Below are 22,372 nucleotides of genomic sequence, written 5' to 3'. Positions count from 1 at the left end.
ACCAATTCCAGCGTTACTCCCTGGACAGAAGTTAGCATGGTGCCACTTGTATTCAATCCCGATGAAATTTCTTTATTTCATCGTCAATGTGAAGGTCCACGGGTTACAGTAAACACACAGTGGTGCATCGGAAACTACTACTGGAATCCCAGGAAACGTTCCAAGACGAGACTATTTGCAGTGTTACTCCCCTGGACAGAAGCTAGTATGGTACCTCTTATGTTCAATCCAGATGAAATTTATTTGATTCATCGTCAATGTGAAGGTCCAAGGGTTACAGTAAACATGCAGTGTGCATCGGAAACTACTACCGGAATCCCAGGAAAGGTTCCAACACGAGACCATTTGCAGCGTTACTCCCCTGGGCAGAAGTCAGCATGGTGCCTCTTGTATTCTCTCCCAATGACATTTCTGTGTTTGATCGTTAATGTGAAGGTCCAAGGGTTACAGTAAACATGCAGTGGTGCATTGGAAACTACTACCGGAATCCCAGGAAAGGTTCCAGGACGAGACCATTAGCAGTGTTGCTCCACTGCACAGAAGTCAGCATGGTGACTCTTGTATTCAATCCCGACGAAATTCCTTTGTTTCATCGTCAATGTAAAGGACCAAGGGTTACATTAAAAATGCAGTGGTGCTTCTGAAACTACTACTGGAATCCCAGGAAAGGTTCCATGACGAGACCATTTGCAGCGTTACTCCCCTGGATAGAAGTCAGCATGGTGCCTCTTGTATTCTTTCCCAATGACATTTCTGTGTTTCATCGTCAATGTGAAGGTCCAAGGGTTACAGTAAACATGCAGTGGTGCATCGGAAACTACTACTAGAATCCCAGGAATGGTTTCAGTACGAGACCATTAGCAGTGTTACTCCCCTGGACACAAGTTAGCATGGTGCTTCTTGTATTCATCCCAATGACATTTCTGTGTTTCATCGTCAATGTGATGGTGCAAGGGTTACAGTAAACATGCAGTGGTGCATCGGAAACTACTACTGGAATCCCAGGAAAGGTTCCAAGACGAGACCATTAGCAGTGATACTCCTATGGAGAGAAGTTAGGATGGTGCCACTTGTATTCAATCCCAAAGACATTTCTGTGTTTCAACGTCAATGCGAAGGTCCAAGGGTTACAATAAACATGCAGTGGTGCATCTGAAACTACTACTGGAATCCCAGGAAAGGTTCCAAGACGAGACTATTTGCAGCGTTAGTCCCCTGGACAGAAGTCAGCATCGTGCCTCTTGTATTCAATCCTGATGAAATTCCTTTGTTTCATCGTCAATGTAAACGACCAAGGGTTACAGTAAACATGCAGTGGTGCATCGGAAACTACTACGAGAATCCCAGGAATGGTTCCAGGACGAGACCATTAGCAGTGTTACTTCCCTGGACACAAGTTAGCATGGTGCTTCTTGTATTCATCCCAATGACATTTCTGTGTTTAATCGCCAATGTGAAGGTCCAAGGGTTACAGTAAACATGCAGTGGTGCATCGGAGACTACTACCGGAATCCCAGGAAAGGTTCCAACACGAGACCATTAGCAGTGTTACTCCCCTGGACAGAAGTTAGCATGGTGCCTCTTGTATTCAATCCCATAGACATTTCTGTGATTCATCGTCAATGTGAAGGTCCAAGGGTTACAGTAAACATGCAGTGGTGCATCGGAAACTACTACTGGAATCCCAGGATAGGTTCCAACACGAGACCATTAGCAGTGTTACTCCCCTGGACACAAGTTAGCATTGTGCTTCTTGTATTCAATCCCAATGACATTTCTGTGTTTCATCGTTAATGTGAAGGTCCAAGGGTTACAGTAAACATGCAGTGGTGCATTGGAAATTACTACCGGAATCCCAGGAAAGGTTCCAGGACGAGACCATTAGCAGTGTTGCTCCACTGGACAGAAGTCAGCATTGCGCCTCTTGTATTCAATCCCGATGAAATACCTTTGTTTCATCGTCAATGTAAAGGACGAAGGGTTACAGTAAACATGCAGTGGTGCATCTGAAACTACTACCAGAATCCCAGGAATGGTTCCAGGACGAGACCATTAGCAGTGTTACTCCCATGGACACAAGTTAGCATGGTGCTTCTTGTATTCATCCCAATGACATTTCTGTGTTTCATCTTTAATGTGATGGTACAAGGGTTACAGTAAACATGCAGTGGTGCATCGGAAACTACTACCGGAATCCCAGGAAAGGTTCCAAGACGAGACCATTAGCAGTGATACTCCTCTGGAGAGAAGTTAGGATGGTGCCACTTGTATTCAATCCCAAAGACATTTCTGTGTTTCATCGTCAATGCGAAGGTCCAAGGGTTACAATAAACATGCAGTGGTGCATCTGAAACTACTACTGGAATCCCAGGAAAGGTTACAAGACGAGACTATTTGCAGCGTTAGTCCCCTGGACAGAAGTCAGCATCGTGCCTCTTGTATTCAATCCTGATGAAATTCCTTTGTTTCATCGTCAATGTAAAGGACCAAGGGTTACAGTAAACATGCAGTGGTGCATCGGAAACTACTACGAGAATCCCAGGAATGGTTCCAGGACGAGACCATTAGCAGTGTTACTTCCCTGGACACAAGTTAGCATGGTGCTTCTTGTATTCATCCCAATGACATTTCTGTGTTTAATCGCCAATGTGAAGGTCCAAGGGTTACAGTAAACATGCAGTGGTGCATCGGAGACTACTACCGGAATCCCAGGAAAGGTTCCAACACGAGACCATTAGCAGTGTTACTCCCCTGGACAGAAGTTAGCATGGTGCCTCTTGTATTCAATCCCATAGACATTTCTGTGATTCATCGTCAATGTGAAGGTCCAAGGGTTACAGTAAACATGCAGTGGTGCATCGGAAACTACTACTGGAAACCCAGGATAGGTTCCAACACGAGACCATTAGCAGTGTTACTCCCCTGAACACAAGTTAGCATTGTGCTTCTTGTATTCAATCCCAATGACATTTCTGTGTTTCATCGTTAATGTGAAGGTCCAAGGGTTACAGTAAACATGCAGTGGTGCATTGGAAACTACTACCGGAATCCCAGGAAAGGTTCCAGGACGAGACCATTAGCAGTGTTGCTCCACTGGACAGAAGTCAGCATGGTGCCTCTTGTATTCAATCCCGATGAAATTCCCTTGTTTCATCGTCAATGTAAAGGACGAAGGGTTACAGTAAACATGCAGTGGTGCATCTGAAACTACTACCAGAATCCCAGGAATGGTTCCAGGACGAGACCATTAGCAGTGTTACTCCCATGGACACAAGTTAGCATGGTGCTTCTTGTGTCCATCCCAATGACATTTCTGTGTTTCATCGTTAATGTGATGGTGCAAGGGTTACAGTAAACATGCAGTGGTGCATCGGAAACTACTACCGGAATCCCAGGAAAGGTTCCAAGACGAGACCATTAGCAGTGATACTCCTCTGGAGAGAAGTTAGGATGGTGCCACTTGTATTCAATCCCAAAGACATTTCTGTGTTTCATCGTCAATGCGAATGTCCAAGGGTTACAATAAACATGCAGTGGTGCATCTGAAACTACTACTGGAATCCCAGGAACGGTTACAAGACGAGACTATTTGCAGCGTTACTCCCCTGGACAGAAGTCAGCATGGTGCCTCTTGTATTCAATCCTGATGAAATTCCTTTGTTTCATCGTCAATGTAAACGACCAAGGGTTACAGTAAACATGCAGTGGTGCATCGGAGACTACTACCGGAATCCCAGGAAAGGTTCCAACACGAGACCATTAGCAGTGTTACTCCCCTGGACAGAAGTTAGCATGGTGCCTCTTGTATTCAATCCCATAGACATTTCTGTGATTCATCGTCAATGTGAAGGTCCAAGGGTTACAGTAAACATGCAGTGGTGCATCGGAAACTACTACTGGAAACCCGGGAAAGATTCCAACACGAGACCATTAGCAGTGTTACTCCCCTGGACACAAGTTAGCATTGTGCTTCTTGTATTCAATCCCAATGACATTTCTGTGTTTCATCGTTAATGTGGATGTCCAAGGGTTACAGTAAACATGCAGTGGTGCATTGGAAACTACTACCGGAATCCCAGGAAAGGTTCCAGGACGAGACCATTAGCAGTGTTGCTCCACTGGACAGAAGTCAGCATGGTGCCTCTTGTATTCAATCCTGATGAAATTCCTTTGTTTCATCGTCAATGTAAAGGACGAAGGGTTACAGTAAACATGCAGTGGTGCATCTGAAACTACTACCAGAAACCCAGGAATGGTTCCAGGACGAGACCATTAGCAGTGTTACTCCCCTGGACACAAGTTAGCATGGTGCTTCTTGTATTCATCCCAATGACATTTCTGTGTTTCATCGCCAATGTGAAGGTACAAGGGTTACAGTAAACATGCAGTGGTGCATCGGAGACTACTACCGGAATCCCAGGAAAGGTTCCAACACGAGACCATTAGCAGTGTTACTCCCCTGGACAAAAGTTAGCATGGTGCCTCTTGTATTCAATCCCATAGACATTTCTGTGATTCATCGTCAATGTGAAGGTCCAAGGGTTACAGTACACATGCAGTGGTACATCGGAAACTACTACTGGAAACCCAGGAAAGGTTCCAACACGAGACCATTAGCAGTTTTACTCCCCTGGACACAAGTTAGCATTGTGCTTCTTGTATTCAATCCCAATGATATTTCTGTGTTTCATCGTTAATGTGAAGGTCCAAGGGTTACAGTAAACATGCATTGGTGCATTGGAAACTACTACCAGAATCCCAGGAAAGGTTCCAGGACGGGACCATTAGCAGTGTTGCTCCACTGGACAGAAGTCAGCATGGTGCGTCTTGTACTCAATCCTGATGAAATTCCTTTGTTTCATCGTCAATGTAAAGGACCAAGGGTTACATTAAAAATGCAGTGGTGCTTCTGAAACTACTACTGGAATCCCAGGAAAGGCTCCATGACGAGACCATTTGCAGCGTTACTCCCCTGGATAGAAGTCAGCATGGTGCCTCTTGTATTCTTTCCCAATGACATTTCTGTGTTTCATCGTCAATGTGAAGGTCCAAGGGTTACAGTAAACATGCAGTGGTGCATCAGAAACTACTACCAGAATCCCAGGAATGGTTCCAGGACGGGACCATTAGCAGTGTTACTCCCCTGGACACAAGTTAGCATGGTGCTTCTCGTATTCATCCCAATGACATTTCTGTGTTCCATCGTCAATGTGATGGTGCAAGGGTTACAGTAAACATGCAGTGGTGCATCGGAAACTACTACCGGAATCCCAGGAAAGGTTCCAAGACGAGACCATTAGCAGTGATACTCTTCTGGAGAGAAGTTAGGATGGTGCCACTTGTATTCAATCCCAAAGACATTTCTGTGTTTCATCGTCAATGCGAAGGTCCAAGGGTTACAATAAACATGCAGTGGTGCATCTGAAACTACTACTGGAATCCCAGGAAAGGTTCCAAGACGAGACTATTTGCAGCGTTACTCCCCTGGACAGAAGTCAGCATGGTGCCTCTTGTATTCAGTCCCAATGACATTTCTGTGTTTCATCGTCAATGTGAAGGTCCAAGGTTTACAATAAACATGCAGTGGTGCATCTGAAACTACTACTGGAATCCCAGGAAAGGTTCCAAGACGAGACTATTTGCAGCGTTACTCCCCTGGACAGAAGTCAGCATGGTGCCTCTTGTATTCAATCCCAATGACATTTCTGTGTTTCATCGTCAATGTGAAGGTCCAAGGGTTACAGTAAACATGCAGTGGTGCATCGGAAACTACTACCAGAATTCCGGGAAGGGTTCCAGGACGAGACCATTAGCAGTGTCACCCCCCTGGACACAAGTTAGCATGGTGCTTCTTGTATTCAATCCCAATGACATTTCTGTGTTTCATTGTCAATGTGAAGGTCCAAGGGTTACAGTAAACATGCAGTGGTGCATTGGAAACTACTACTGGAATCCCAGGAAAGGTTCCAGGACGAGAGCATTAGCAGTGTTACTCCCCTGGAGAGAGGTTAGCATGGTGCTTCTTGTATTCAATCCCGATGAAATTCCTTTGTTTCATCGTCAATGTAAAGGACGAAGGGTTACAGTAAACATGCAGTGGTGCATCTGAAACTACTACTGGAATCCCAGGAAAGGTTCCAAGACGAGACCATTTGCAGCGTTACTCCCCTGGGCAGAAGTCAGCATGGTGCCTCTTGTATTCTCTCCCAATGACATTTCTGTGTTTCATCGTCAATGTGAAGGTCGAAGGGTTACAGTAAACATGAGGGGTGCATTGGAAACTACTACCAGAATCCCAGGAAAGGTTCCAGGGCGAGACCATTAGCAGTGTTACTCCCCTGAACAGACGTTAGCATGGTGCCCCATCTATTGAATCCCAAGGACATTTCTGAGTTTCATCGTCAATGTGTGAAGGTCCAAGGGTTACAGTAAACATGCAGTGGTGCATCTGAAACTATTACCGGAATCCCAGGAAAGGTTACAGGACGAGAACATTAGCAGTGTTACTCCAATGAATAGAAGTTAGCGTGGTGCCTCTTGTATTCAATCCCAAAGACATTTCTGTGTTTCATCGTCAATGTGAAGGTCCAAGAGTTACAGTAAACATGCAGTGGTGCATCGGAAACTACTACCGGAATCCCAGGAAAGGTTCCAACACGAGACCATTAGCAGTGTTACTCCCCTGGACAGAAGCTAGTATGGTACCTCTTATATTCAATCCCGATGAAATTTATTTGTTTCATCGTCAATGTGAAGGTCCAGCCGTTACAGTAAACATCCAGTGGTGCATCGGAAACTACTACTGGAATCCCAGGAAACGTTCCAAGACGAGACCAATTCCACCGTTACTCCCTGGACAGAAGTTAGCATGGTGCCACTTGTATTCAATCCCGATGAAATTTCTTTATTTCATCGTCAATGTGAAGGTCCACGGGTTACAGTAAACACACAGTGGTGCACCGGAAACTACTACTGGAATCCCAGGAAACGTTCCAAGACGAGACTATTTGCAGTGTTACTCCCCTGGACAGAAGCTAGTATGGTACCTCTTATGTTCAATCCAGATGAAATTTATTTGTTTCATCGTCAATGTGAAGGTCCAAGGGTTACAGTAAACATGCAGTGTGCATCGGAAACTACTACCGGAATCCCAGGAAAGGTTCCAACACGAGACCATTAGCAGTGTTACTCCCTTCGACAGAAGTTAACATGGTGCCTCTTGTATTTTATCCCAATGACATTTCTGTGTTTCATCGCCAAGGTGAAGGTCCAAGGGTTACAGTAAACATGCAGTAGTGCGTCGGAGACTACTACCGGAATCCCAGGAAAGGTTCCAACACGAGACCATTAGCAGTGTTACTCCACAGGACAGAAGTTAGGATGGTGCCTCTTGTATTCAATCCCATAGACATTTCTGTGATTCATCGTCAATGTGAAGGTCCAAGGGTTACAGTAAACATGCAGTGGTGCATCGGAAACTACTACTGGAAACCCAGGAAAGGTTCCAACACGAGACCATTAGCAGTGTTACTCCCCTGGACACAAGTTAGCATTGTGCTTCTTGTATTCAATACCAATGACATTTCTGTGTTTCATCGTTAATGTGAAGGTCCAAGGGTTACAGTAAACATGCAGTGGTGCATTGGAAACTACTACCGGAATCCCAGGAAAGGTTCCAGGACGAGACCATTAGCAGTGTTGCTCCACTGCACAGAAGTCAGCATGGTGACTCTTGTATTCAATCCCGACGAAATTCCTTTGTTTCATCGTCAATGTAAAGGACCAAGGGTTACATTAAAAATGCAGTGGTGCTTCTGAAACTACTACTGGAATCCCAGGAAAGGTTCCATGACGAGACCATTTGCAGCGTTACTCCCCTGGATTGAAGTCAGCATGGTGCCTCTTGTATTCTTTCCCAATGACATTTCTGTGTTTCATCGTCAATGTGAAGGTCCAAGGGTTACAGTAAACATGCAGTGGTGAATCGGAAACTACTACGACAATCCCAGGAATGGTTCCAGAACGAGACCATTAGCAGTGTTACTCCCCTGGACACAAGTTAGCATGGTGCTTCTTGTATTCATCCCAATGACATTTCTGTGTTTCATCGTCAATGTGATGGTGCAAGGGTTACAGTAAACATGCAGTGGTGCATCGGAAACTACTACCGGAATCCCACGAAAGGTTCCAAGACGAGACCATTAGCAGTGATACTCCTCTGGAGAGAAGTTAGGATGCTGCCACTTGTATTCAATCCCAAAGACATTTCTGTGTTTCATCGTCAATGCGAAGGTCCAAGGGTTACAATAAACATGCAGTGGTGCATCTGAAACTACTACTGGAATCCCAGGAAAGGTTCCAAGACGAGACTATTTGCAGTGTTACTCCCCTGGACAGAAGTCAGCATGGTGCCTCTTGTATTCAATCCTGATGAAATTCCTTTGTTTCATCGTCAGTGTAAAGGACCAAGGGTTACAGTAAACATGCAGTGGTGCATCGGAAACTACTACCAGAATCCCAGGAATGGTTCCAGGACGAGACCATTAGCAGTGTTACTCCCCTGGACACAAGTTAGCATGGTGCTTCTTGTATTCATCCCAATGACATTTCTGTGTTTCATCGCCAATGTGAAGGTCCAAGGGTTACAGTAAACATGCAGTGGTGCATCGGAGACTACTACTGGATTCCCAGGAAAGGTTTCAGGACGAGAGCATTAGCAGTGTTACTCCCCTGGAGAGAAGTTAGCATGATGCTTCTTGTATTCAATCCTGATGAAATTCCTTTGTTTCATCGTCAATGTAAAGGACCAAGGGTTACAGTAAACATGCAGTGGTGCATCTGAAACTACTACTGGAATCCCAGGAAAGGTTCCAAGACGAGACCATTTGCAACGTTACTCCCCTGGACAGAAGTCAGCATGGTGCCTCTTGTATTCTTTCCCAATGACATTTCTGTGTTTCATCGTCAATGTGAGGGTCCAAGGGTTACAGTGAACATGCAGTGGTGCATCGGAAACTACTATCGTAATCCTAGGAAAGGTTCCAGGACGAGACCATTAGCAGTGTTACTGCCCTGGACACAAGTTAGCATGGTGCTTCTTGTATTCAATCCCAATGACATTTCTGTGTTTCATTGTCAATGTGAAGGTCCAAGGGTTACAGTAAACATGCAGTGGTGCATTGGCAACTACTACTGGAATCCCAGGAAAGGTTCCAGGACGAGAGCATTAGCAGTGTTACTCCCCTGGAGAGAGGTTAGCATGGTGCTTCTTGTATTCAATCCCGATGAAATTCCTTTGTTTCATCGTCAATGTAAAGGACGAAGGGTTACAGTAAACATGCAGTGGTGCATGTGAAACTACTACTGGAATCCCAGGAAAGGTTCCAAGACGAGACCATTTGCAGCGTTACTCCCCTGGGCAGAAGTCAGCATGGTGCCTCTTGTATTCTCTCCCAATGACATTTCTGTGTTTCATCGTCAATGTGAAGGTCGAAGGGTTACAGTAAACATGAGGGGTGCATTGGAAACTACTACCAGAATCCCAGGAAAGGTTCCAGGGCGAGACCATTAGCAGTGTTACTCCCCTGAACAGACGTTAGCATGGTGCCCCATCTATTCAATCCCAAGGACATTTCTGAGTTTCATCGTCAATGTGTGAAGGTCCAAGGGTTACAGTAAACATGCAGTGGTGCATCTGAAACTATTACCGGAATCCCAGGAAAGGTTACAGGACGAGAACATTAGCAGTGTTACTCCAATGAATAGAAGTTAGCGTGGTGCCTCTTGTATTCAATCCCAAAGACATTTCTGTGTTTCATCGTCAATGTGAAGGTCCAAGGGTTACAGTAAACATGCAGTGGTGCATCGGAAACTACTACCGGAATCCCAGGAAAGGTTCCAACACGAGACCATTAGCAGTGTTACTCCCCTGGACAGAAGCTAGTATGGTACCTCTTATATTCAATCCCGATGAAATTTATTTGTTTCATCGTCAATGTGAAGGTCCAGCCGTTACAGTAAACATCCAGTGGTGCATCGGAAACTACTACTGGAATCCCAGGAAACGTTCCAAGACGAGACCAATTCCAGCGTTACTCCCTGGACAGAAGTTAGCATGGTGCCACTTGTATTCAATCCCGATGAAATTTCTTTATTTCATCGTCAATGTGAAGGTCCACGGGTTACAGTAAACACACAGTGGTGCATCGGAAACTACTACTGGAATCCCAGGAAACGTTCCAAGACGAGACTATTTGCAGTGTTACTCCCCTGGACAGAAGCTAGTATGGTACCTCTTATGTTCAATCCAGATGAAATTTATTTGTTTCATCGTCAATGTGAAGGTCCAAGGGTTACAGTAAACATGCAGTGTGCATCGGAAACTACTACCGGAATCCCAGGAAAGGTTCCAACACGAGACCATTAGCAGTGTTACTCCCTTCGACAGAAGTTAACATGGTGCCTCTTGTATTTTATCCCAATGACATTTCTGTGTTTCATCGCCAATGTGAAGGTCCAAGGGTTACAGTAAACATGCAGTAGTGCATCGGAGACTACTACCGGAATCCCAGGAAAGGTTCCAACACGAGACCATTAGCAGTGTTACTCCACAGGACAGAAGTTAGGATGGTGCCTCTTGTATTCAATCCCATAGACATTTCTGTGATTCATCGTCAATGTGAAGGTCCAAGGGTTACAGTAAACATGCAGTGGTGCATCGGAAACTACTACTGGAAACCCAGGAAAGGTTCCAACACGAGACCATTAGCAGTGTTACTCCCCTGGACACAAGTTAGCATTGTGCTTCTTGTATTCAATCCCAATGACATTTCTGTGTTTCATCGTTAATGTGAAGGTCCAAGGGTTACAGTAAACATGCAGTGGTGCATTGGAAACTACTACCGGAATCCCAGGAAAGGTTCCAGGACGAGACCATTAGCAGTGTTGCTCCACTGCACAGAAGTCAGCATGGTGACTCTTGTATTCAATCCCGACGAAATTCCTTTGTTTCATCGTCAATGTAAAGGACCAAGGGTTACATTAAAAATGCAGTGGTGCTTCTGAAACTACTACTGGAATCCCAGGAAAGGTTCCATGACGAGACCATTTGCAGCGTTACTCCCCTGGATAGTAGTCAGCATGGTGCCTCTTGTATTCTTTCCCAATGACATTTCTGTGTTTCATCGTCAATGTGAAGGTCCAAGGGTTACAGTAAACATGCAGTGGTGCATCGGAAACTACTACGACAATCCCAGGAATGGTTCCAGAACGAGACCATTAGCAGTGTTACTCCCCTGGACACAAGTTAGCATGGTGCTTCTTGTATTTATCCCAATGACATTTCTGTGTTTCATCGCCAATGTGATGGTGCAAGGGTTACAGTAAACATGCAGTGGTGCATCGGAAACTACTACCGGAATCCCAGGAAAGGTTCCAAGACGAGACCATTAGCAGTGATACTCCTCTGGAGAGAAGTTAGGATGCTGCCACTTGTATTCAATCCCAAAGACATTTCTGTGTTTCATCGTCAATGCGAAGGTCCAAGGGTTACAATAAACATGCAGTGGTGCATCTGAAACTACTACTGGAATCCCAGGAAAGGTTCCAAGACGAGACTATTTGCAGTGTTACTCCCCTGGACAGAAGTCAGCATGGTGCCTCTTGTATTCAATCCTGATGAAATTCCTTTGTTTCATCGTCAGTGTAAAGGACCAAGGGTTACAGTAAACATGCAGTGGTGCATCGGAAACTACTACCAGAATCCCAGGAATGGTTCCAGGACGAGACCATTAGCAGTGTTACTCCCCTGGACACAAGTTAGCATGGTGCTTCTTGTATTCATCCCAATGACATTTCTGTGTTTCATCGCCAATGTGAAGGTCCAAGGGTTACAGTAAACATGCAGTGGTGCATCGGAGACTACTACCGGAGTCCCAGGAAAGGTTCCAGCACGAGACCATTAGCAGTGTTACTCCCCTGGACAGAAGTCAGCATGGTGCCTCTTGTATTCAATCCTGATGAAATTCCTTTGTTTCATCGTCAATGTAAAGGACCAAGGGTTACAGTAAACATGCAGTGGTGCATCGGAAACTACTACCAGAATCCCAGGAATGGTTCCAGGACGAGACCATTAGCAGTGTCACTCCCCTGGACACAAGTTAGCATGGTACTTCTTGTATTCAATCCCAGTGACATTTCTGTGTTTCATTGTCAATGTGAAGGTCCAAGGGTTACAGTAAACATGCAGTGGTGCATTGGAAACTACTACTGGATTCCCAGGAAAGGTTCCAGGACGAGAGCATTAGCAGTGTTACTCCCCTGGAGAGAGGTTAGCATGATGCTTCTTGTATTCAATCCTGATGAAATTCCTTTGTTTCATCGTCAATGTAAAGGACCAAGGGTTACAGTAAACATGCAGTGGTGCATCTGAAACTACTACTGGAATCCCAGGAAAGGTTCCAAGACGAGACCATTTGCAACGTTACTCCCCTGGACAGAAGTCAGCATGGTGCCTCTTGTATTCTTTCCCAATGACATTTCTGTGTTTCATCGTCAATGTGAAGGTCCAAGGGTTACAGTGAACATGCAGTGGTGCGTCGGAAACTACTATCGTAATCCCAGGAAAGGTTCCAGGACGAGACCATTAGCAGTGTTACTGCCCTGGACACAAGTTAGCATGGTGCTTCTTGTATTCAATCCCAATGACATTTCTGTGTTTCATTGTCAATGTGAAGGTCCAAGGGTTACAGTAAACATGCAGTGGTGCGTTGGAAACTACTACTGGAATCCCAGGAAAGGTTCCAGGACGAGAGCATTAGCAGTGTTACTCCCCTGGAGAGAGGTTAGCATGGTGCTTCTTGTAGTCAATCCCGATGAAATTCCTTTGTTTCATCGTCAATGTAAAGGACGAAGGGTTACAGTAAACATGTAGTGGTGCATCTGAAACTACTACTGGAATCCCAGGAAAGGTTCCAAGACGAGACCATTTGCAGCGTTACTCCCCTGGGCAGAAGTCAGCATGGTGCCTCTTGTATTCTCTCCCAATGACGTTTCTGTGTTTCATCGTCAATGTGAAGGTCCAAGGGTTACAGTAAACATGCAGTCGAGCATCGGAAACTACTAGCGGAATCCCAGGATAGGTTCCTGGACGAGACCATTAAATACATTGATTGTTCTCTATCAAAATCTTTCATTTGCTAACTATGCATATCAGTAGTTAGTGCCTTCGTTAGTTTGAATCCTTCATTTAGCTGGCAGTAGTGGCGCTCGCTGTATTGCTGTAGCTAGAGTAACGAAGATTTTTGTGAGGTAAGTGATTTGTGAAAGGTATAGGTTAATGTTAGCCAGGGCCATTCTTTTGTAGGGATTTTTGAAAGTCAGATTGCGTTGCGCTAAAAATATTGTGTGTCAGTTTAAGCACAGTTTTGTAATAATTGTTCAAAGGGGACGTTTCAAGTTCACACCCGTTTATTTGTTGTTTTCATTTGTGTGAGACGTATCTCAACTGCTTTCACTATTCACGTTTTCTATCGACGGTACCGTATTCTTACCACATGAATCATATTCTATAACCAACGTATAGTATGACAACTGCTTAGCCAACAGAAAGAGAAGAAATATTGACGGGACAGAAAGTTCATAATGTTTTGAAAAAAGGAAAAAAAAGTAAATGGCATGAGAGTGTTTTGAACATGACCCGTTTACTTGATAGTCCAACACCATGACCACTTAACCACAACACCGTGGCTATTCAGGTCAATCACTTGTCCATTCACTATTCGTATTTTTTTCTTTTTCCACAGTTCAGAACACTCTCTTCCTGTTTCCATGCTTGTTCTGCGTTCATTTTTAGACAGGCTATCCACCGAGCCACCAAATCTGATGGGGCTGCCATTGGGAGTTTCTGTTGTAAGCACCCTCGGCAGTATGAAGCGCTACATTACAGGGCAGTTTATTTACGATTCTCCTGCAACAAGAAAGTCCTAGTAAACTCCGGAAGAGCTGACCTTCTGCTGAGATATGTCTTATATCTACCCAACAAAACAGAGTTTTATTCGCTACGTTTTCAGCCACATCAGTATACGTGGAACGTAGGAGACGTATATGGAATGTAATACCTACATTATTTAACGTAAAAAATGAGCCCCCACAACTGTAGCTTATGGGAAAATGTCAGAAGTAATAAAACTTTTTCTCAACATGGAAAAATTCATTTCAAGAATTATTTGCTAAACCTGGGCCACGAACGGCAAGAAACACGTGCACTTTTGAAGCAAAAGTAATTACAATTACAAAAATACTTGTGTATTAGGAAGTCGAGTGAAGTGTTAGAAAGGGCAAATCACTAGACACCATGAAATTTTTTTAAGTGGCTTGGAAAGTGCCCACAGCAATAACAACAGAAATATGTGCTACTCGTGCATGACATATGCGTTTACATTCTCTTTCTTTCAGCGCAGTACGATGCAAATACACGTATTCCAAAGAATTTCTTAATGAATTAGTTATAACTTACATCATTGAACCAGTGTGGTTTGGCTGTTTTCACATGTATTTCATGATACTTCACGTCTCTCGATAACTTGCTAATACATGGAACGAAAAATATAACAGCTGTTTCCTGAAGTAAGTAGAAAATAACCAAAAACAAAAGACAATGCTTAATACGCATGTGACTGCTTTCTCACCCCACGGGGCGCTAGTATCACTCCAGCTGTCGAACGGTAAGGGAGTGCGGCCATAAAATCTAGAGCTGTTCCTAAAATATCGATATCCTTTCCAAAATATATCGATTTTCAACGACGAGAAATTCAACGCCGACATATCGACATATTTATATCGGAACGCCTATATCGAGTGCCGTTATTTTTATTTTATATTCTTTTCTCCTATTGAATTTCTATTATTTATTTTATGTTATTATATTTTAATTATTATTATTTGTATGTCTATTATATTCTTTTTCACAATTTTCGGTAAATATTTGAAGCTTTTTTAAAAAATAATAGTAGAACATAATTTTACTTTCTCTGTGTGAATGAGTCATTTATGTCTCAGTGAATCAAATTTTTGTCGAAGTAATTAAGCTTACGATCACCAGAATAATTATGGCATCTTATCTACTAAATTTTAGTGTAGATATCACTGCCACAGTAACTCTGTTAGTGTAATTTACACGCTATGGTGTCTGTTTCTGTCGCCACGTTTCTCTTCGCACGTAGTAAAAGTTTGCATACGACCTCCAGCAGAACAGAAGGAAGCCACAATGTATTGTAACTAGCTTAACATGCATTTTGCACCTTAGCATACGGCAACGACACAGTTTCCTTGTAAATGATAAAGAGCGGCACCAGTTCTTTGTAAATGACACACCGTTACACTTTCGGGAAAGAAGTAAACGCTCTTGCCTTAACGCTGGTTTGCAGCAGCGACCTAGCGGCGATGACCTCGCGGTTGCGCCGTGAGGCCTGGACATCAGAGGGTATGGGTTGTCTTCTGTAAGCCCGGCTGTTCGAAATCTAGCTGCTACTTTGTATGACATTAGGTCAAAATCGTGGTTTTCAAGGAAAGTGTCTACTAGTGGTGGGCAGGAAATCGCATATCTGTTAGAAATCACAGTGACTGAGAAGTCACAGATATCACAGTAGCAACTTTACAGAATCTAACTGCGATTTCAGTCACAGTTAGCAGTCGCAAGTAGTATTTCACATTGACAGACGTGAGCCATCTATTGGTCGAATTTAGCACTGCTTTCTGCGATTTCAGTGACAAGTCGCAACTAAGAGTCGCAAGTAGCAACTAAAAAGCGCGGTTAACAGTGGCATCTGTTGGCCAAAGATCGTACTACGTCCATCCCTGCGGTACGCTATGGAGTCTAACTGCGATTTCCGTGACAAGTCGCAACTAAGAGTCGCAAGTAGCAACTAGAAAGCGCGGTTAACAGTGCCATCTGTGGGTCATAGTTCGTACTACGTCCATCTCTGCGGTACGCTATGGAGTCTAACTGCGATTTCCGTGACAAGTCGCAACTAAGAGTCGCAAGTAGCAACTAAAAAGCGCAGTGAGCACTGCCATCTGTTGAGCAAAGTTCATACTACGCTATTCGCTACCGAGTCAAACTGCGATTTCTGTGACAAATCGCAACTAAGAGTCGCAAGTAGCAACTAAAAAGCGCAGTTAACATACTTTTCCTAGTGTCATCTGTTGACCGACGGATGTACTTCGTTATGAGAGCCTTGTGCCTCACGAGATCGATGTGCTGTGTGTGCATATGAAGGGCTTATTTCAATAGTGGAACAAGTCCATTTTTGTTAATTTTGAGATATAGAGTCGTAAAGTTAAATGAGTGCTGGAGCGTCATGAAACGATTCCTCGGGGCCCGCGAGACGCACGTCAATGAGGCGTAGCAACTTGTAGGTGTTCCAGGTGCCCGCCAGCCAGCCAGCAGCAGCAGCAGCAGCAGCAGCAGTTCCCGGTCCCGGCCTGCAGCAGTGGTCCCGCAGCCAGCCAGCCAGCCAGCCAGCCAGCCAGCCAGCCCTCCAGTGGCAGCAGCAGTCCAGCCAGCAGCAGTCCAGCCAGCAGCAGCAGCAGCAGCCGCCGCCGCCGCCCCGTCCGCGGCAGCAGCGTCCCTGCCTCTCGCCGTCGCCGTCCGTCGTCTCCCAGTGTGTGTCCTGTCCTTTTAGTGCTGTGTTTTTTCTTTCTTCTTCTTGTCGTCATGTCCGCCCCCACCACCACCGTCACTACTACCACCACCGCCATCGTGTATACGTCCCCTTCCGCCGCCTCCACCACTATCACTTGGTGTGCCCAGTCCCACCCCCCCTCCTTCCATCCCACCCCTCCTCTCTATCCCTTCGCCCTCGCTCTTTGTCGCCCCCTCTCCCGCTTCTTCCTCTCGTTCTGATCCTTTCCCCCCACTCCCCCAGCCTGTCACTGCAGCTCCGGCTAGGGTGGTGGCCCGTCGGGCCACTGCCCACGCCCAGCTCTCCCCGTCGCCATCGCCATCGCCATCACCGCCGCCACCACCACCGCCACCTCCGTCATCATCGTCGCCATCACCATCACTGACACATTCGCCTGCAACGTCACAGTCACTGTCTCCGGCGCCGACTGCTGCGTCCGTGCCGGGACCTGTCCCTTCCCACCACCTCCCCATCGTTCCCGTCCCTCATATCACCACCCGCCCATCTGCCGCTGTCAAACGCCCTAGTGGCGCCTCCACTTCCTCTGCTCCTAAAAAGGCTCCACCCTGCCCCCCATCCCCACCCCAAAATGCCATGGACGTCTCCCCACCAGGCCCCGCTCCCTCTTCCTCCTCCCCACCCGGTCTCTACAAATATCTCCTGTCCCATCCCGATCCTTCCTTCCTCGAGGCCCGGAATCTCTCCCTCCTCCTCCGCCAACATTTCCCTGGCGCCCCCATCTCTCTCCTTACTCCCAGATGGGATTCTGTCCTTATCTCCTCCCCCAGCCCAACCCTCCATACTGACATCCTCTCGCGCCTCCCCATCACCCGTTTTGGTCCTCACGCCTCCCTCACCCCTGCTCCCTCCCCATCTCCTACCCGCCAACCCCAACCCCCGCGTCGCCCGCCGACCCTCACCGCCGTGATCACTCGGCTTAGCCATCGATCACGGAGGAGGAGGTGCTGGCGGAGCTGAAGGCCCATCCCACCCTGGAGGTGCGGGCAGTCCGCCGCATTTTCAACGCGACCGGCCCCACCCGCCTTATGCGGGTTTTCTCTGAGGACGCCCCCTCCATTGACCGTCTCCTGAAGGAGGGTGCCCTCCTCTTCAATCAGCGGTACAAGGTCGACCCCTCCCGTTCCCCCCCTCAATCCCTGCGCTGCCAGAGATGTCTGCACTACAATGCACATCCAACAGCAGAGTGCCGCGAGGCCCCCACCTGCCCGCATTGTCGGCAAGCGCACTTACTCCGGCAGTGCCCCAACCTCCAATCCCCTCCATCCTGTAATACCTGCAGCCTCCCCCACCCCACCTACTCCCAAAAGTGTAAAGCCCGACCCCCTCCCACCACTCCTGAACTCACCGTACCTGTCCGTCCCCTGGACGCCCCCACCCCTCCTGGCAATTCCCTTCGTCCCCCCCCCCACTGCTGAGGACATCATCAGGTTCCTCACCATTGTCCTCCAAAACGTCCATCCCTTTCAGCGCCCCCACACCTTACAACAGGTCTCCCTCGTCGCCCATTCCATATTCCACCTTAAAATGTACGCCACCTTTTCCAATAACCAGGCCCATTTCACCTTCTCCCGCCTTGACACCCTCGTTTAAGTCCTTATCATGGCGCGACAGCATCGTATCCTTTCAACAATATCCGCTCCCTTCCCGCCAACAAGAACCTCTTCCTGCACACCCTTGCTACCCACCGTGTGGATGCCTTCCTCCTCAATGAAACCTTCCTCCAACCCCACCACTCCATCCACACCTCCCCCTATCTCCTCCACCGCTCCGATAATCCCCTCCCAGTTGCGCGTGGTGGAGTTGCCATTGGCCACCACTGCCAGATCCCCGTTCGGCTCCAACCTCTCCTTCCCGACCCCACCAAACACCTGATCCTTAGTCTCTTCTTCCCCGGCCTTACCATTACCTGTGCCACCATCTATGTCCGCCCCAACGCCCCTCTTCCTTTCGACTTCCTCTCCCACATCGACCGTACCTTCTCCTCCTATGTGATCGCCGCCGACCTCAACATCCATAGTCGCTCCGCTGCCCAGTTACGGCGGTGGCATCGGTTCCTCTCCTCCCTTCAAGGCGACCTCATCCCCATCCCCCAGCACACCCGTCCCGAATCCAACTCCACTCCCGATGTTATTCTCTCCTCCCCCAACCTCCTTGGTCGCATTACGGTGGATGTCCTGGAGCCTATTGGTAGCGACCATCTCCCTGTCCTCCTCACCGTTTCAGATGGCCGTCGCCCCCGCCCCGACCCTCGTCATGACCCTCCCCCTAAGTACATCCATGACTATTCCCGTGCCAACTGGAATGCCTACCGGGATACCCTCTCCACTCAGGTCGATAGCCACCCTCTCGCCTACCGCCGTCCCGATGATGTCACCCATGCCGCCTCCTTTCTCCAGCAGACCTTGTCTGAGGCCGTGGAGGCCCACGTCCCTACTGTTGCCATCCACCCCCCACCGTCCTACCTTACCACCACAGGCCGTCCTCCTCCTCCGTGAATCCCGTCGTCTCTACCGTGCCTTCCTCTGCACGCGTGACCCGGACACCCTACGACGCCACCTGCAACTACAGCGACACATTCGAAATTTGCTCGCGGCTAAGAAACGCCGGGACTGGCGACAGACATGCACCCGTTTAAATGCTACCCTCCCAATAAACTCGTCCAAGTTCTGGACCGCCTTCCGTCGCCTTACCGGAACTAAACCCTCCCCCTACTATCCTCTTCTCCACGATGATCACCCCTTCCCTGACGCCCTTAGTAAGGCCAATCACTTTGCCTCCTACCTGTCCGATGTGTTTTCCATCCCTGATGATCCCCAGTTCGATTACTCCCTCTTCCCAGATATCTGCGATCGAACTGACACCTCTGTCCCTCCCCTCGCTCCTGGTTTCCAGTACTTGGACAACATTCCACACACGGACCTAAATGCCCCCATCACCACACAGGATCTCATCACTACACTCCGCACCAAACGCAACACCGCTCCTGGTCACGATCGTGTCACCTACCGTCACCTTCGTGAAGCTCCTGTCTCTTTTCTCTCCACCCTGGCCAGGCTCTACAATGTAGTCCTGTCCACCGGTTACTATCCCGACCTGTGGAAAACCTCCCGTATCCTCATGTTCCTCAAACCTGGCAAACCGCCGTCCGCCGTCTCCTCCTACCGTCCCATCAGCCTTACCTCGGTCTTCAGCAAGGTCCTAGAATCTATCCTCACCCGCCGCATCCACCAGCATCTCCGCCAGCACCGCCTCCTCCCCGTTACCCAGTGTGGCTTTCGGCCGTCCTTCTCTTCCGACGATCTTCTCCTTCACCTCACTCATCTCCTTTCCGAACAGCTCAATTCCCGTCGCTCCGCCATCTTCCTCTCTCTTGACCTCGAACGCGCATATGACCGCGTATGGCATTCCGGTCTCCTCTTCAAGCTCCAAACCTTCGCCCTTCCCATTAACTACGTTCGTCTGATCGGTTCCTTTCTCTCCCGCCGTCCTTCCCATGTCACCATCCATAACACCGATTCCTACACCTTTTTCCCCTCCTCCGGTGTGCCCCAAGGCTCCGTCCTCTCCCCCCTTCTGTACTTGTTGTACACGGCGGACATGCCGCCGCCGTCACCCCCCGTCCACCTTCTCCAGTTTGCCGATGACACCGCCTTCCTTGCCTTGCCCCCACCCTGCAACGCTCCCAACACCTTCTCCAATCCCATCTTGACCGGTTCACCGCTTGGTGCAACCAGTGGTTGCTCAAGGTCCATCCTTCCAAAACCCAGGCGATCATTGTAGGCAAAACCACTCCCTCCTTCCGCCTCCTTGATTTCTATGTCACCGTTTATGGCCGTCCCATCACTCTCACCCCCACCCTTAAGTACCTTGGCGTCACCCTCGACCGTCGCCTCTCCTGGACTCCCCATCTCCAGACAATCCAAGCCAAGGCACGTTCCCGACTCCATCTCCTCAAGCTCCTTTCCGGCCGAACGTGGGGTCTGGACCCCTCCACCATCCTCCACACCTATAAGTCCCTCGTCCGCCCTATCCTCTGTTACGCCCATCCAGCCTGGATCTCCGCCCCTCCTTCCTTTTATAAATCCCTCCAAATCCTTGAACGCCATGCTCTCCGCCTTGCCTATCGCATCCGTCTCCCTTCCCCCACGCGGATCCTGTATGACCTTATCCCCTTCCCCCACCTCCTCCTCTTCCTCGAAAGGATACGAATCCTATACACCTCCCGTAAACTCGATCCACCTCACCCGCTTGTCTCCCCAATCCTCTCCCACCCCTGCCCGCTGCCGCGCCTGTACTCCCATGTCCCACCCGGTCTCCATCTCTCCACCCTCCTTACCCTCTCCCACGGTGGTTTCCGCCAGCTCCCTCTCCCTGATAATGTCCTCGTCCCCTCCATCTACCCCTCCTATCAACTTTGACCCTGCCCCCCCTCCCTCCTGGTGTCCTTTCCCTTCGGCACCCTCCCTCCTTTCTCTTCCCTTCCCTTCTCTCTCCTTTTCCCCCATCCCCTCCCTCCACCCCTCTTCTTCCGGGCTTCCCCTCCCCCTTCCTCTCTCCCCCCTCTTTCCCCTGCCCGTGGCGTCCCTGCTCTCCCCTCTCGCTTTCCCTCTCCCCCTCCTCCTCCTCCTCCTCCTCCTCCTCCTCTCTTGGCAGGTCCCCGGACTCGCCACGCATCGTGAACTTTCGCGCGCCGGAGATCATCGCCCTCGGTTTAGTGTCTGTGCCGTCGTGTCTGTGCCTCAGTGTTTTTCGCCGTCCACACTCCTTCGTTCACGTGTGTCATCTACCTCGTCAGTGTTTGTGCCCAGTGCCGACGGTTTTCCTTGTTTGTTTCGTCAAGTGTGAACGGCTTCATGTTTTTTAACTATTGTATCTCCTGTTTTTTAAACCGCCATTCTGTTACTTGTCTGCCTCCCTTTCTTTTTTATTGTACTGCTTATGGCTGAAGAGCGGAGTACACTGTTCCGCTGCCAGCCCACCTTGTATGGGGTGTCCAAATTACAATAAAGAAAAAAAAAAAAAAAAAAATGAGTGCTGAAAAATCTGCAGTTGAGATACCGGAAATATTCAAGCATATGGCTTCTTGCTAGAGATGAACCTTTATTTATGTTTGTTTGGATCACTAACTTCAGAAGCATTTTAGACAGAAAAGTGTAGATAATGGACTTGTACCACTATTGAAATAAGCCCTTCATATTATATGACGACATGCACATTCAGCATCAGTTATGGTTGGTCAAATACTGCTGTGACTCTGAATGTATTATATTAATAAGAAGCAACATTGCCTTTTTCTCCTGAAAATATCAAGTAACGTAACAAATGTGTTTGATTCTGCTTCCAATATGACAGTTTTGGTTAATACTCCACATGCCTACAGGACTTTGCAATGTTAACACAGCAGAACTCAGACATCTGTATAAGTGTAGAGAAATGAAAACAGTCATATGAATGCCTCACTTTTGTTCCGACACAGTTCAAGACTCGGAAGAAAAGTTTTACACCTGGTGTTCTACATGGCAACTTCACACACAAGAACTTTTTGCCGACACTACTACCACCTACATAAGTAAGCTTTTCCTCTGTCACTTTCAAGTAATGCACTTACGCTATTCCTGATTTAACTGGAAGATCTGTACTTCCCACTTTCATATCAACAGCCTCAAAAT

This window comes from Schistocerca piceifrons, chromosome 11 (assembly GCF_021461385.2).
Source record: "Schistocerca piceifrons isolate TAMUIC-IGC-003096 chromosome 11, iqSchPice1.1, whole genome shotgun sequence".
NCBI classification, from domain to species: Eukaryota; Metazoa; Arthropoda; class Insecta; order Orthoptera; family Acrididae; genus Schistocerca; species Schistocerca piceifrons.
Note: the sequence above shows the minus strand (reverse complement) of the source record.